The sequence below is a fragment of the Musa acuminata genome, chromosome BXJ2-10 (assembly GCF_036884655.1).
Source record: "Musa acuminata AAA Group cultivar baxijiao chromosome BXJ2-10, Cavendish_Baxijiao_AAA, whole genome shotgun sequence".
In the NCBI taxonomy this organism is placed as follows: Eukaryota; Viridiplantae; Streptophyta; class Magnoliopsida; order Zingiberales; family Musaceae; genus Musa; species Musa acuminata.
Window position 1 is genome coordinate 12,521,166 of NC_088347.1, and position 13,126 is coordinate 12,534,291.

Below are 13,126 nucleotides of genomic sequence, written 5' to 3' on the forward strand. Positions count from 1 at the left end.
CGCCCATCGTTCCAATCACGAACCGGGTACGTGACCGGGTTACTTTGGGCATTGTTTCTATTCCAAAGCATCGATCACGACCGTACGTATGCCATCAGCAGAGGCTGGAACGGCCGGGAGAAATTCTCCGCTCGTACGGCGACGCAACAGCGCCGACACGTCTGCCCTGGTCCTGCCGCCGTCCAATCACAAGGCCCGGCGGGACGCGGGTCCCGCCTCGTAGAGTTTTCCCTCTCCTTCCATATCATTGCTTCTCCGAGTCTGCGTACGAACCGAGGACAAACTATACGCGCAATAAAACGACAAAATACGCTAATGGTAGCTACGTGCCAGCCAACGATGATAAGGAGAGAGAGAGAGAGAGAGTGCGTGTGTGTGTAAAGGTCGGGAGCGGGGCCTTAACCCTAGAATCGGATCGGGCGACGAGAAGAGAGGCGAAGGAGGCAGCCATCGGCTGCGGATTCGCGAGTTCCTCCTCTTCCATCTTCTATTTGGTTTCCTTTTCCCTTTCTCATGTGCGAATATTTGTGGTTTGTTTTTGTGTATATGTTGGATGATTTGGTGGCCGGGGTCATTTGGGTTGACAGAAGAGAGTGAGCACACAGCGGGCGGCGGCATCGATCCGCGAGATGCCGTCGCTGTTGCGTGCTCACTCCTCTCTCTGTCATCCCTGTCTCCCTGGCGTTGCCTGCAGAGAGAGATGCGCTACCTTATGTTGGTGATTACGCTGACGCTGTTTGGTGTGGAAGTGGTAATAGGAAAGCGGGGCTCTGTGAGTTCATGGCGGACACGCGTGCAAGAGAAGGCTTCTTCTTTTCCTCCGCCTCCCTCGCCTCCAATCCCGATCCTCTCTTAAGTTATGCCGTTTTTTAGATCCACTTGTCGCCGATCTGTCTCTTCTCATTCGGTTTCCGTTTTGGAGGGTGGGTTAAAGTTGGGCCTTTGGAATGCGAGTGGCGGAAGAGAACAAGAAAGGATTAAAAAAACCCGACCTTGATGGTGCGTGGAAGCGTGGCTTTTGAGATGGTGATTGTTTCAGCTGGGCGGCGAAGTACACAATGCCATCCCCATCTGTATCGTCTGCCTATTGTGTGGATGTAACTTTAGTCACTGCGGTCTTCTTCTCCCTCCCTTCCCCCTCCTCTCCTCCTCCACTCATTTTCCTTCTTTCTCTTCCTTTCCCTTCTATTCCTTATCGCTGAGACGTTGATGTTGGGCGGTGACTACAGTCTCCGACGAAGCATGGGTAGTTTCTTCCCAATATCCTTGTTGACCCTTCTCTTACCTTAGTTCCTATCTCCTCTCTCTTTTTGTTTGCTTTTCGTTTCCTCCTCCTCCATCTTTGGGGCTCTCAAGTCGGTCACATTTATTGGACTTATCTCACTTTCCCATAGATACCTTTCTTGTTCATCTGATTTGCATTGGATTTTCGACATTGTTAATCCCTCCTTATCTGATCGTGATCCTCATCAGCTTTTGTTCTCGAGTTATATCGTGCAGTTCAAATTTTGCTTCCCGCATGCATTAAAACCACCGTTGACTTGTGCTCCAGTCTCTTGATGGAGCTCGGATGTATTGCGGATGCTACACAAAGACCTCGGTGAGTCAGATTTCGTCGTGTTCGACGTTCTACATCATTTCTTAGCGGAAAAGCAACTCGAGGAAAGAGTTGTCTGCTTTTATGTTCATGCGATGGAGGTATGAATCGGTTACTGGCTCACAGAAGGTCTTCTTTATTGTTTGGAAGTATTCTTTATTTCTTGAGGTATGAGATGTGGCTTCTTGTAATTTCATTCTTATGTTTTCTGTACCAAATAGTAAAACCATACTTTTGTATCATGACGTGTTTGATATATGTTGGACATCTAAATCTGTAGAAGTCTAAACAAACACAACTCTTAATTTAAGTTTCCCTTAGTTTTGATCCTTAAGTTGTTAGGAGTAGCCACATTTTTAATGTTATCATGAGTTTTAGGAGAAATCTGAGAAACTATTAGGAATTTGCAAAACATTTGATTTTGTGCATTGAATGGAAAATTAGTGTTTGGTTTTTTAGGGGTGGGTTAGGTGATGACATGTTCTCATGTTTAATGATCTTGTCGAGTTTGCTATTGTAAAATCTAATAGAAGACTTTGTTGATATGTGTTTTTTAAGCTAAGATACATGATATAAAAACATAAAATTTGGGCCTTTCGTGGTTCAGCTTAGTTTCTGATGATTCTAGCGTAGACATTAAGATACACTACATATGAGTATGAGATTGTATGGTGGCTCTGATTCATCTTTATTCAACCATGAAAATTGGCTTGAAACTTCAGATGAACATACTTCCAAATCATGGGGACCAAAGAACAACAATATAATGCTTGAAAAGAGTCAAACGGAGGTAGCTGTGTTGAGTGCTACGCGTGGAAGCTGTAAATACAGTATACTGGATTTACATCATATATAGAGCATAGAGTGGAAGTAGAATTGTCCCATGATGGACTTAGCAAGGAGTCAGCAAGGGGGATTTTATTGGTTTTGAATCTTTTTATTATTGTGGACAATACAATAATATAATCTTTCTCAGTTGAATATTTGGCTGAATGCTTTTACTCTTGGTGCATGACAGGTCCTAAATTATAACAATAGATTCAAATGATTTGTTGAGACAGTCAATTCATAGAGACATTATTTCAACTAATTCTTACCCAACCCATCTACCACCTCACCACCCACCCCCCATCAAGATGGAAACTAGTAAGGAACATGAGGCCAGTTTGCTCCCTTTGATCATTTGATAACCATAGAGTTTTACCCAATTATTTGAAAAATTACAGTTTTTGTTTTTTGTTTTGTTTTTTCTCAGCTGTTGATATCCTCTCATGGTTGGGTAATAAAATCCTAATTGTCCATTTCCATGAGAATCTTTTATCATGTCACTTGCTTGTGCTTTAGTTTGCTTCTAGCATCTCTTCTGCAAATTGGAGTTACATCCTTTGTTTATGTACTTGGTCAAATGATTGTTCTGGATGATTCTGGTTATTATTCAGTTTCTGCGCAATGCATTCAACCGTATCTCTGCTTTGTCCAATTTGCTTTCTGATTAATTAATTTTAACTTAGCATCATTGTTTTCCTTTACAAGAATGACCAATACTAGTTGCCAGCTTGCATACAAATCAAGAAACATTCTGTAACTTAAAATATTCTTTCTGTTAGATTTTTAGGCTAGTGAGGAGCAGAATCTTGATGAGATACAGGGCACCCTTCTTTTAATATATGCTATATCACGAACAAAATTCATAGATCCAAATACATTAAGATTTTAGATCCTAAATAGTTGTGGCATTATGATATGTTATTGTTACTTGATCACATATGGTGTTTGATCGGAAAAGATTGTGATCTCACCCTCACCCATTTTATGGCCTTTTTTATTTATTTGTTTTATTTTTAATGAAAATAAGGACAAAACCCATAGGAAATAGTCGATATGGACTTGTTAGTGTCGTGTAAACAACTGTCTCTTGTTTTTCTAAAGAGGTTTATTGGTTGTATTTGAGCAACACTATTATTTATAGGACTTGGAATTTGAAATAGAGGAATACTTTAAAAGATAAAGAAGAAAAATTGGTTGATGCACCTTTACTAAGAATATCTAGAGGAACTTATCATGGTTTCTCTGTTGCTCCAAGTCTTCAGTTAGTCGTTCTATTGAAAATTTCAGTCTATTCTTAATCTCTGTACTGTGCCTTCCAAATAATTGCAATGTCCTTCTAAGGATTACTATTTTTTTTAGCATAAAGGAGGCATGAGCTAGCACCTGTGTCATCTTACTTGTGTTGAATTGTTTACATGGTGGCAAGAGGAGGAAAGATGACATACAAAAGCAGTGGGCATCTTGCAGTATAAATAGAGTTACAAACATAAAAAAGGGCAACACCTCAATAGACATAAATAGACAAGTTCCCTGCAAACATTAGAATAAATTCTGGTAATGTCCACCGCACGGTCAAAATAATTTGATGGTTTATTACATATATTTTTTTACTCTGAATCCTGGAGATGGGAATATCCATCAATTCATAAACAACTGATTGTTATCCTATAGTACAATCTTCATCTGTTATGATTTCACACCTCGAGCAGTGAGGATTGACCTGCACCTCTTTATGGAGTCTGGTTAGCAATTTGTTGTAACTTAGTGATGATTATTGCTCTTTGGTGGATGTATATATTGAAGAAGTTATAGTGATGGAATAGTTAATTTTTTTTTTACTTATCGGTCACCACTTGATGCCATAATTGATATGGTAAAAATTTTCGATCTATTGGGATTCGACCCACCATGAAGCCTAGTCATAAAACAATAAGAAAGGCTGACAAGGCTTGCCACATCGGCATTAATTCATTCCAATGGAAAAATATTCTTCGGATGAATACTTCCTTGACCGTTTAAAGATAGGGCCTCTCAAGTACAGGACAAGTTCTCTCTGGCTCTTGCAATTCCAGTTGGACTTCCTTGGTAACTAAACTCCCACCTCGAGCATTTAGTAATTTAGCATTAGAGGAATCACGTCACATACATCTCATGCACTGGTTTCATGGGAGATCTCAAGGATCCAACTAAATTAAGATCTCAAGGATCCAACTAAATTAGGATCTCACGTCACATACATCTCATGACAATCTAAACCTGTCGCATAATCCAACTAAATTAAAATGATACGTTCTGTGTCGTATATATAGCTGAACTAAATTAATGCTGAAAATCCAACTTGTTACAATGTGGGTCAGTCCCAAGTTGTAATTATTGCCTTGATATTTGAACAACTGAATATTACTATGGGCATTAGTAATTCAAATGTGGTGATTCATATAATAATGGTGTACAACATAAAATACAAATAAAGTAAATCTGTTTTGTTATATATCTAAGACCTTGACCATTAAAATAAATTAGTAGACTGTCTGAATATTTAGACAACTTGTAACTAATGTCCACTGTGACGTATTCATTACCACTCATGTTTTAGATATCAGTCTTTTAACATGTTCAAATCTCTTTAAGATTTTTAGAGTGAAAGAAGCAAGACTTGTTCATATCTTTTAATCTATTTAGGATAATGTGGTATAGATACATACATCAAGATACTGAACTGTAAACTCGGTTGTCTATCTTTTTCATGATAATTTTTTTTTTTTTTCTTCAATGGAGATGTCAATATTGACTTTCACATGTTTACAAGGAATTCTTGAATGAACAAGCCAGCATGTCTGCAGGAAGTATCCAATGAGTCCTTTAGGTTGGCTTTTTTCATTATGAAATTTGGAGGGTTATTGTATGTGCATGATCAACATTATAGACTTCAGTGTGTTGCCTCCTGCCTCTTCCATGATCAACATTATGCTTATTGCAGCACCGATTTGCTACGGTCATTCTTTAGTTTATGTTGAGCACCTATAAGATATTTCTCTACTCACAAAGCCCATATTCTTTGAGGATGATCTCAACCGAAAATAGTTGTGTGCATCATCATTTATAATAGAATGGTATAGCTAGCTGGATGGAAGCCTGACTTTGTGCACCTGATATGACACCATTGATGGTATTTAACTGGAAGATAATGATCATAAATATTTTCTGGTGTGAAAAGATTTCAATATATATGCTTAATTTCCGGTTCAACATGTGAATAACAGTTTGTATTCTATGTTTTAAATTGTAGATCAAATTTTTCACCTTTTTATTGTTATAAAGTTCTTTATGGTGTGTGTAATGGAAAAAAGTATAGGATTGCTGTTTCAAAGAGACTACAAGGCAGTAATCTGCAGTTCACCAATATAGCAGAAAAAAGTATAGAATTATTCAACTGAAACTTTTGGTGGATAAATGGCACCTCCAAGACAAAAAAACCTTTGCCCTGATATTTTAGTACTTGGAAATGAGGCTCCATTTTGAAAGTTATGCACAGACCGCTAATGGTAAAATTCGTGGAAATTTATTCCATTAGGAGGCACATCCTTTTGTATTTTTTTGGGAAGATTGTCAAATTTATTTTTTCTTTTCCTACGAAGATTGTCAATGTTGAGATGCATCCAAACTTACTGTTTAACTTCACTTAAAGGGACATGCATCTGAACTGCAGTCACCTGTAAGATTCAATATACACCTGAAAATAGAAGGGACATGCATCCTAAATATGTTTTATCGTGGGTACATTTCTGCATTCTTTTCTGTTCGGCAGAAGACAAGTTCTCAAGTTGGTGACCCAATTGAATGACATTTTCCTAGGCTGCCATGGTTCTTGTTTTACTTATTTCTGTGATCAGGCAAATATATGGTGGCCTCTCTCTACAAAGATTCTTCTTTTTATTCGTGGATTATATCTATATCTAAATAACAGTCTAGAATTAGTGAAGTTGGATACTCCAGCCTGAAATAATCTGAGATTTCTTCAAGACTGAAACAATCACAGTGAAACAGATTTTCTTCTCGTGGCAATTACTCTTCAGTCAATCTTTTGTTTTTTTACTAGTTTTCAGAGTGACAACTGAAAGTATTCTGATGCTTTGACATACCCTTCAAACTGGTTAATTTGATTTATTGCAGAGAACTGAATTAGATCGAGAGTGGCCGGACAGACCACTGCCGCAGACTCTTTCTTTCAGTGTTCCACAAAGAAACTTGCTTTCCTGCCTTATCCCATTCATTTTGTCCAGAAAACCTGTGACTTATTTCTGTACAGATGATATTAAGCTCTCTTTCCTTTTCAGTATGGCTGATCAAAAAATATTTTTTTACCGCTTTTGGGGTATTTGACTAATTCATTTGTAGTAATTGTGTATAAGGGACATGGAAAAACTTTGGGGTGATAAATTGACATCTAACATGTGAGGATCTTAATGTTTGATCTTTTTCGCTATCTGAAAAACATGATTCTTCATTTTTTCAAATATTAATGGTCAATGTTCTGCAACTTACTCAGAAGCTTGCAACAAGAACAATGAGTCAATATAGTCAATATTCCAAGTTAGGAAATTGAAGTACCATTACATTTTGTTTATTTTTGGTAATGAGGTTTTATCTGGATTTTAGCATTCTTTTTTTAGCACCCTTTGTCTTGACCGATTCACCTCACCTGATAAGTTGGTTGTCTTTAATGAAGTTAACAGTCATCTTGAATTATTTTTTTTCATTCATTATTTAATTGAATACATGACTTCTTACGTAACTTAATGATGATAAAATATTTATATAGTTGATCCCAAATAATTGAGACTTACAATTTAAAGCTCAATTTGCATGTCACATCTGAAAATTTTCTTTTATACTTATACTAAAAAATTGAACCGTCATGTCTGCTAACAAGTAACCACCTCTGATTCAGCATTTTCAATCTGGATTTGACTCACTTTGCCTTAGAGGTGCATTCTATAGGTTGTCTTTCAACATGATTCTTTTCCTCATTTATCAACAGTTGATACTATGCCTGTTTTCATAAAGCTCTGCTTTTGCATGCAACACCTGAAATTAATCATATATGTATGTACATATATATATATATGTATGTACATACATACATGTATGTATATGTATGTACATACATACATGTATGTATATGTATGTACATACATGTACATACATGTACATATATGTGTGGAGAGAGAGAGAGATATTGAAGATAGTTTACATTACATTCTATCTTGCATTCCTTGTGTAATTGCAAAACGCTGCATATTATTTTGACTGCAGACTACATATTTTGATGCCTTTAGGAATAGTTTCTGCTTGCTTCCACTACATGAATGTGAGATCTCCTTAGATCATAAGCCTTTTGTCTAATGTTTTAGGGTTTTGTGCTACTCTTGGAGTCTAATTGCTTGACTTGTCGTTCTATCAATCTAGTGAAGCATTAGATTTTTTTTTTTTTCACCAATAAACCAAGTAATTGTACCATTTAAATGAGTTTTACTATCTGCTGCATATCTGAAGAAGAAAGTGTGATTCGTGAAAATTCATCCAGATACATATCCCATATATATTTTCTTTCATTTTTTTGTTGCATTTATGTCCGACAAGATTGTTGTCACATAATGTTAAGGATATCTGTCTTCTAATTAGTGGATCCAGGATTTAGAAGTCCAAAATATCAAGCTTCTAAATAGCCATACTCCAGGAATTCAATAGTTAGCTTCGTTCCAATTGTGGCCATGGATTCAAGTTTCATGACTCCAATCACTCGTTGCTTTCTACAATGTATACTGCTCTGGAAAGATCTCTCGATGGGCTCCCATACAGTGGCCAAAGTTCTGCTAATGTCGTGCGAGCTCAGTAGTCAGTATACATGTTATGCTTCATGCTCTTTAACCTGATTCAATCAGAAACGTTTGCTTTTGAGACTTCTAGCTTGTAGAAAAGGATATATTCTGCTGTCAAAGGGGATTCTGAAGGAGACTGCATCGCAACCAATTATTTTGAGGAAAAGATGTTGATTGTTGGGAAGTAAGGAATCAACTAATGGGTTCAAAAGCTGAACCCTAAGCGATGGAGTGGCTAAGACTTGCATGGCAATCATTGCTTCTGTAGCTTTTGCTAGGTTGACTGTGGAAATGTCTGCTGTCAAATATCTTGGTGGGACACAAACAAGGAAAGAACTGGCACGGGAGGCTTCAGAGCGGGAAAAAGGCTTCAATGAGGACGAGCAGTAGGACTGTACAGTTCATTCTACTGATAGTTACGTAGTGCTCGGTACTTGTTAATCTGTAGTCCCTTCTAAGAATGGGAACTCACATCTTTTGCTGCATTTGTGCTCATTTGGTGCGGATGGTACTTCTCAAGAACTTTTTTCCAGTGTCCATAGATCTGGCCACAGGAAGATCTCAGCTCATAGCCTTCAACTGTTGGAGCAGGGAGTTCTTATTGGTTCGAGGCATCCTTACACTTGTGCTCTTGTGACACATAGCCTGGAACTCTTGTGACACATTTTCTCCAAGAAAAGCCAAGTATTATGATCTGGTATATATATAATCTGGCCTGATATGGTAAATATGGGCTCAAGTCTGGAATTTGTGGCACAATTTTCTTCAAGAAAACATATGTTTTGGGTCTTGTGAGAGAATAAAAATTTTGAAGTTCTAATATTTTATTTTTTCTTTTATTTTTGCCTTGGACAAAATAGAGAAGAGTTGCATATAATGATAAAAAGACTCGAGTGCCCTTATGCTTCTGTTTTAGAAGATATTTGATTGTAATTATTAGGGTTAAGATTTATTTTTTGCTCATGTAGTTTTAGCCGTGGACTTCTTAAGTCATTATGGTATATTTATATCTAAAATAATGTTTATATTTTAAAAAATATAAAATATATTTAGGATGAATATAGGTACAAATCAAGTGAAGATAGATTGGGTCTATATGGATACATATAGGATTTAGATATGGTCACTTGTGTAAACTGAATCAGGTATATTTATATTTTATATCATATTTCTGCGTATCATAATATAAATGACAAACGGTTGGATATTATCATACTAGAGGTAAATAAGTACTAGAAATAAGGTCTTTTTTTTCTTTGTTATTTGATGTTAAAAACTCTCATCAGGTAAATATTATTCTACAAGTATGTTTTCTTGCCAAGACTTATTTTTGGTTTACGCTTAAAGTAACAGATATATATGCTAGGCTCACTCTTTAAAGAATATATTTTTTCCAAGCATTAAAAGAGAAAATTGAAGTTGAGCTTCTCATATAAGAAGTTTAAGAAATTACTTATTAAAAAAAGAGCTTATGCAAGAGGGAAGCAATAGCATACTTTATGAGAGAGGATGTTCTAGGAGATTCACAGGAAACAGAAATTTTGGAGTGAAGATCTCAAGTTGAGATCGTGAGAAATGATTTAACAAGAGGAGGAGGAGGAGGAGGAAGAGGCACATCGGAGGCGAAGGAGACCTGACAATGATGCAACGATGAGGCAACAAGAAGATGGTGTATTAGTGGGGGCAAGAAAGGGTTTCCGTGAGTTACATGGTGTAAGGATTAAAGGAAAAAAAGACAGAAAACTGCATAAAAGGATTGGTAGGTTTACAGACATAACTATTAAAACAGGAGGGAAACCGCAGTTTGGTAGTGTTACCACTTGGTTCACCTTGTAGCAACAAAAAAAAAAAGAAAAGGATTGGGTGTTAGAGACACATATAGATTACTTGAAATAATTTGTTGAGGTATAATGGTTATGATTATGGTCACAAGTTGGATTAAATTGTATGGGGGCACCAGAAGCAGATTGAGAAACTAAATAGCTAAAAGATGTAATATGGTAACTTTGTTAGCCTATTGTTAACTTGTGACTGGCTTGAGCTGCCTAAACTAAACTTGGTTCACTTTATTATCTGATTGGCATAAATTTAATGGATGGATGCTTATGCAGCAGCTTGCTATCACTTTGTTAGGCACCTCCCAAGCCATTTTTGTAATTTTATGAAAAACTTTACTATAGTTTCTGATTTAATTGGATCCATCCTACCTATTGACTTTCAAAATATTTGTGGTGGTCAAATCATCATTATTTCATGGTTGCTTTTGGTTCCAATGTGCACCTGTAGTCTGTGCCAACAGTATCTTTGGTTTATTGGACATGATTAATACTCATTCTTATCTTTGTCATTTTTCCAACCTTATCTCTAGGACTCATTTTTAGGATAATTTTTGGATGGCTTTTGCTTGAACAGAAACTGTAGGTCATGAGAATCAATTTCCATTGTGGCATTTAAGTTTTGCACATATGTAATCATGGGCTATCCTTATTTCTAAAGTTGAAGCTTCATTTTATATATCTTGTTTATGTCCTTCCATTTCTTTCAATATTAGTCATGTATAACAAAAATATTCTCCATCATTGATGAACAGTGAAAAAGGTTTACCAATACCAAACACTATTTTTTCTTGCAAAATAGTGCCCTTTATGGCATTTTTGACATTCTCTTTGCTGTTTAACAGTCTTTTGCTTGTGGAGTACTAAAAATATCTAATTCATCTAATTGATCAAGCTATCGCCATTTGATATTATCTGAATCCATAGTTTCGACTTTTGTGTTCTTCTTTGTTCATATATTATTTACTAGCTTATTTGGGAACTCTTTAGAACTAATACTGGTTCAATCCCTGTCTAAAGTATTTTTTGTGGTTGTGTCAATTTGGTTACGTTTACAGTTTGCAGTTCACCATATCCTTTTAATTCTTCAGTTAGTGCATTTAAGCATATAATTATAGCTTTCCAATTTAAACTCTTTCTTGTATTCTATCTGGTTATTTGTTGTTGTCTTATAGAGTTATTGTCTCTTGTCATGAGTTAGAGGGAACTGTCAGTAGTTATAAGTTGTCCTCATATGATCTTTCTTGGAGATCTATATTTTGTTTTATCTCATAAAAGGGACTTGTTTCAATCCTTCAAATATTTACCATCTTTTGGCCAAAATCTTTGCCATTTGACATACCCCTAATCACTTTTTTGATATGTTCCTCTGTTTGCTAGCCAAGCACTATTGTGTCTTTTTTTCTAAACAAAAGCAAATATATTACTGAAGCAGTCTGAAAAGAGGAGCATGATGCTCCTCGGAGCACAAAAGATCTGCTAATTTCTGAAGGCCAAGAATATCTCCAAATTAGAGATGATTTAGAAGAGTAAACAAAATGTGATAACCAGTTAGCACTACTATCTCTTCCCAGAATATATAACAAAATTTACAATCCTGAAATCAATTCTTAAGTAGCCAAATCCTTCTAAACAAATTCAGCAGCCTCTAAGGAGGGACCTCCTCCTGTCTAAAGCCTTTATGATAAGTGCCTGCTTGGGAATATCTTCCTCCAGTGCCTGCTGCATTCCCAATTTGATAGCCATTAACTCAGCCATCCAACAATCAAAATCAGGTAAGAAATGACATCCTGCTAGCACACAGGATCCCTTAGAATCTCTAAGGACGAAGCCTGCCCCACCCACACAATCCTGCACATTACCATCCCAAACTGGGTTTAGATCATGTTATAAGAATTGTTCATCTCCCTATATTTCCTTCAGGTTCAGGAACAGATTTACATCATGACTTACATGCTATAGCTCTACAAATCACAGAATATGGGGATCCCTTTACCCTATTAAAGGTTGCCTTATTTTTGTCCTTCCAGATCAGCCATAGACTATAGACAATCAAAGCTTTTAGGAGCCCAGCACTGGTTGAACTGAGGTCATCCCCCTCCTTAACCCAAGCTCTCCTCTACCAATCTGCTAGAAATCTAAAACTGATGTTAAGTTTCCTCTCTAGCCCCCCACCCCATACACCAACTGCAAAAGAGCAATCAAAGAAGAAGATATTATCCTGTTCATCTAGCCCATTCCCACACAAAAACCATGAGTGTGCAATATAAATATTGTGTTTAGCAAGCCTACCCGAGGTCGAGAGCCTTTTATGATGCAATCTCCACCCAAAGTTCAACACTCTAGGAATTACAGGAATCTTCCAAAAGAGCTTCCACCTCTCGTCACCAATACCCCACTGGCTCCATCATAGCCTTTATAAAACGTGTATGCAGTCTGGGCCGATGGTTGCCCTTCGAGATCAAGCTATTCATATCCTTTAATCATTACAAGGATAAGGGGAGATGTCAATCCTTGTAATCGAAGACCCCCCCCCCCCCCTTCTTCAACAAAACAAGTGTAATATCATAATCCTTATCCTAGCAACCGTTCGTAATTAATAAAGGCAAATTAGCATTATCAAGATCAAACTCCATATTAAGAAATAATAGGCTTTAAAGAAATAGAAATCTCAAATAGTGAGTTATCTAATTTTAACAAGTTTACATCCATACCATTACCAATAACCACAACAAAACCAGCACGAAGTGATGATAATACACGTAAAAAGAGATGCCAACACTAGTTAACCTGCACGATATGACCTTGCTGCCAAGAGGAAATTCTTGTTGATGTTGATAGGAAGAGGGGATGGAGTTATCAAATAGAGGAAGAGTAGGACAAGCTTTCTATCTTCTATATTTCTCTCAAGAAAAACACTTTTACAATTTCAGAAACTCTATTACACTCATGACCCAACATATGAGGTTTATATAGTCCCCAAA

The 13,126-nt window shown here is 36.8% G+C and overlaps 1 long non-coding RNA gene across 1 annotated transcript; it reads left to right on the forward strand.

The window, feature by feature from the left end:
- Positions 1-393: 393 nt before the first annotated feature.
- LOC108951432 (uncharacterized) lies at positions 394-9,141 on the forward strand. The gene is made up of 2 exons (XR_010491748.1): positions 394-1,765; positions 6,599-9,141. It is a non-coding gene; the product is annotated as an uncharacterized LOC108951432 (long non-coding RNA).
- The last annotated feature ends 3,985 nt before the right edge of the window (positions 9,142-13,126 follow it).